At 30.6% G+C, this 4,152-nt stretch overlaps 1 long non-coding RNA gene across 1 annotated transcript; it reads left to right on the forward strand.

Moving 5' to 3' along the window:
• Window positions 1-312: 312 nt before the first annotated feature.
• On the forward strand, window positions 313-3,252 carry LOC136274955 (uncharacterized). Its single transcript, XR_010713411.1, has 3 exons — window positions 313-491; window positions 877-967; window positions 1,382-3,252. It is a non-coding gene; the product is annotated as an uncharacterized lncRNA (long non-coding RNA).
• The last annotated feature ends 900 nt before the right edge of the window (window positions 3,253-4,152 follow it).

Below are 4,152 nucleotides of genomic sequence, written 5' to 3' on the forward strand. Positions count from 1 at the left end.
ATATTTAGTTTGGCAAAATCATCAGTACATGTAAATAAAATATAGTTAAAGACAAAATCTGATACATATGTCTCATTAAAACTTGTTTAATTTCATTAGTCATTTGTAAACAAACGGTCGGCCATTTTTTTTTTTTGTTAATCACGTGTTACAAATACAATTGTAACAAACACACGCCAATACTTTGTCGTATTTAACCAGGAAATACTGACTCCGACAGTTCTTATTTAAAATAAATATACATGTAAAAAGTATACTATTCGGTAAAAAATGATAATTTTGATTACCGGTAAACATTATTCATTTTAAACTATCCCAAGATGCACTTCTCCAAGATTTAGCGGGTTCTGATTGGTCAGTATTGGCGCACTTTATGATTCCGAGCGAAGGTTAACATGGACAAGAAGGTGCTGTTGTAAAATGGAGAATTGAGAAGCATTAATAGCCTCTACAACAAGGAGATAATGCAGGAACGACGAACTCATGTCAAGGTAACTTAATTCACAATATAGATACTCCCAATAACATTTTCAAGGCTCTAATTTATCTCTCATTTGTAAACGAGATCTCGCGCCATCAAATCAAGATGGCGTCATTTTTTTAAACTTGGTTCGGCGTTTTAATTTTTATTACCGTATCTCTTTTAAATATACGTTTTGACCAAGTTAATCATTAACCAACTTTATATGCATGATAATCAAGATTATCCAGGCCTTAGGGTATACACATATATAATTATATAAACGTCCCTAATATATGAATGCTTGGTTGGTAAACAAGACGAACAATGAATCTTTCGCACATTATACAATTGTAACGAAAAAAAATTATTAATTAAATCCGGAAAATGAAATCTTTCACGTTTTTCTTTTTCAGCATTGACAGCATACAAAGTCAATGTTTCCGGTGATTAGTTGCATCCTCTGTTCGGTGATTCGGGTGAATGTTTTGACCAGCTGGACGCAAGGTATTGCTTTGAAATTGATTATTTTCACCATTAACTTATACATGTGTTTGATGTTTATAATTTATTGTAGTAATTTTGGGGAAATCCAGGTCTAAGTTCTTGAAAAGGAGGTTGATGGGGGGGGGGGGGGAGGGGGGGGGGGGGGAACACACTTATTGTTGATAAGTTTTTCCATTGTTCAACAAACAATAATTGAATCAAAATGAAAATAACATAGCTTCAAACATAAAATGAAACATTTTAGACCAGATACTACTGTAGTCATTATATGACATAGTTTAAACAGCAACTGGCAACTGCATAGTAGCTTCTGTATTCAGAATTTTATTCAGAATGCTTTTATTACATGCTAGGCTAAATGACTTATGTTTATTGTTTAAAAATCTAAATGAAACTTTATTATTCATGTTTAAGATAAATAGAACAGACATAAAGTACAGCCCAGTGAAAGGAACAAGTTCATCGCAAGAAGAAGAATTTTAATGCTACCACTGTCCAGAACTACTAAGTCTGCTGTAGCCATGATGTGATCATATGAGTGCTTCACCGGTCTGGACAATGCTCGAAAGTCCCCCAAAAAGGCCTATTTTCATAAACTACGACTCAGGTTACATCAACAACAGCCAAGGACACTCCTTATTGATTCGAATGGACACATCTCTACGACCCGACTAAACCTCTGCAGAACAAGACTTTTTAACTGTAAAGTATTCTCATTTCAAAAAACCTATAAACTATAAAAGTACTTTTTTTATATGATCAAATACCAGTATATTACAATGTCTGTCTGTAAGCTAGAATCTTAGAAAATCACTTGGTTTTGACTTATTAAATGATTGATTAGACCTTGCAGATATTAACTTTCATTTTCTTAAATAATTTGTTAAATTTGCAAATATTGCATAAAATATTAGACTCCATGTAACATATATCCTCACACCTCCAAGTTGATAAGTGTTAACTACTTTTTTTTCATTTTCTTTGTTTAAACATTTATTGATAACTTAGTTTTTATTTGCAGCAATATATGAAAAATTAAGAAACCAATCTTAAATGTAAAAACACTGCATTAGGAGATGAATGCATGGGTCATAGAAATGATAAAATACACCAAACAATATTCAATTATGTCGTATATGAAAATATATAAAGACAACATATACCCCATGTATTACAATTTTTATATAACAAAATTACTTGGATGGAAAGTTGTTTCCATGTGGGTTTTATTTTAATCTGTGTTATGTAACTAATATATAATTGGAATTAGCTTTTATATCATAAGTAAAATGCTGGTATTGATGAGAATTGTAAGGTGAATTATCTGTGTGATTCTTTGTATTTTATACATACATGCTACAAAAAAGCAAGTACATGTACATGTAGTAATACTTGTCATATATAAACAATGTATATTTTACTTCATGTCTTGGATTTAAAAATATTAATGTAGATAAAGTAGTGAAATGTAGGAAGGTAAACCGTGTGTAAAGAAGAATATTCATCAGGAATGAAGTGTGTTGCAATCAGCATAATTAATTAAATGTGTACATCATATTTTTGCACATGATTTGACAGACTGCTCCATTGTTAGCTTTTTATTGGCCAACAAGCCTTCATATCTCCCTCTGGGTCATCTATTAAATACTGACAGGCTTATGATATTAAAATCTGATCAGTTGGTACATCATGGGTGGAAATGAAAAGTTCACTTTGGACTTAATGGATTATCAAAAAAATGATATCAAATCCTGTTCTATTGTAAAACATTAGATTATATTACTAACAAAGAAAAGGTTTATCCCAACTTGTAAGTGGGTCACTTTGACCTCATTTTGGAATTTATTGACATATTCAAATCAAATCTGGGTCACACCTCTATAGTCAACTACTATCTTGTAGTGTATTTTTTTTTTTTTAAAGATGGATACTTTAGACTTTTCAAAAATATTTTATGGTGTACATATTTATTGTAGTTCAAAACAAATTGAGACAAGTGTATCATGATCATGTAACAGTGAAATTTTCTTTGTTTATTCATGTACGTGCAGTTATTTTGTAAATTGCATTCATATTTTTTAAAAAGTAAGATCTTTGTTGCATTTTTAAAGGGAGATTTGATAGGCATTTAATCGAGATGAAAAAAAATACAAATGTAAAGATTTCTATGGGAGTTTTTTTTCTTGTGCAATTTTATCATTTTTTTAAATAAAAGTCCCTAATAAGGGAATTGCCATATGGATGTTTTTCCATTATTGTATCTTGGCTGTATTTTATTTATTATTGGAAACAATTTCAGATTTTTGAACAAAATAAATTTGGAACTGTTTGAAATTGTTTTGTTTTTACATAAAGTAGTAGCTTTTGTGAAAGCAAAAATATAAAAAGTTTCAGTAAGTTTCAGTTGCGGAAACCCTTTGTAAACAATATGTTTCCCAATTGTATATGGAGGTTGAAACTATGCAGAAACTTCAAGTTTCAGTAAGTTTCCGTCTCGGAAACCATTTGTAAACAATATGTATCCCAAACGTATATGGAGATTGAAACTATGCAGAAACTTCAAGTTTCAGTAAGTTTCCGTTGCGGAAACCATTTGGATTCATGGACAGCCTAAGTTTCAGCACTGCGGAAACTTAATGAAACTTGAAGTTTCCGTGCTGAAACCTGTCGGAAACTTTAAGTAACCTTAAGTTTCCGCAGAGTTTCCAAAGGGTTTCCGCAGCGCTGAAACCAGATATTTCATCCAGTGATCCACAGATAATGAGACAACTACAGTAATCATTCATACATGATTATGATATAAACATTGTGAAGTAAGGAAAAAACTTTAAAAATATTATTAGTTTTGTAAATCGATATGATTAGTGATATATCGTATTTTTCCTTACTTGAACACTCCTATTTGAACAAGTTTGTTCATTGTAAAAATGTCTTATCAAATCAGTTTTATAAGACAACTGAATTGAAGAAATGAGCATATTTCTTATTTTAGATTGTCAAGAATTTTTTAGAAAATAAACCATATTTACTTCTATTTATGGTTATTTCAAGAAAGAGTTAAAATTTTCTAAGATTATAATTCAATCAATTATATTAATTCTGAAATCTGTGCGTTTGATATTGATTACCACAAAGGAAGAAGAAAAGTGATTTATTGTATTCTAATTTCCCGGAGCACATTCCAT

Source organism: Magallana gigas, chromosome 4, assembly GCF_963853765.1.
Source record: "Magallana gigas chromosome 4, xbMagGiga1.1, whole genome shotgun sequence".
Lineage (NCBI taxonomy): Eukaryota > Metazoa > Mollusca > Bivalvia > Ostreida > Ostreidae > Magallana > Magallana gigas.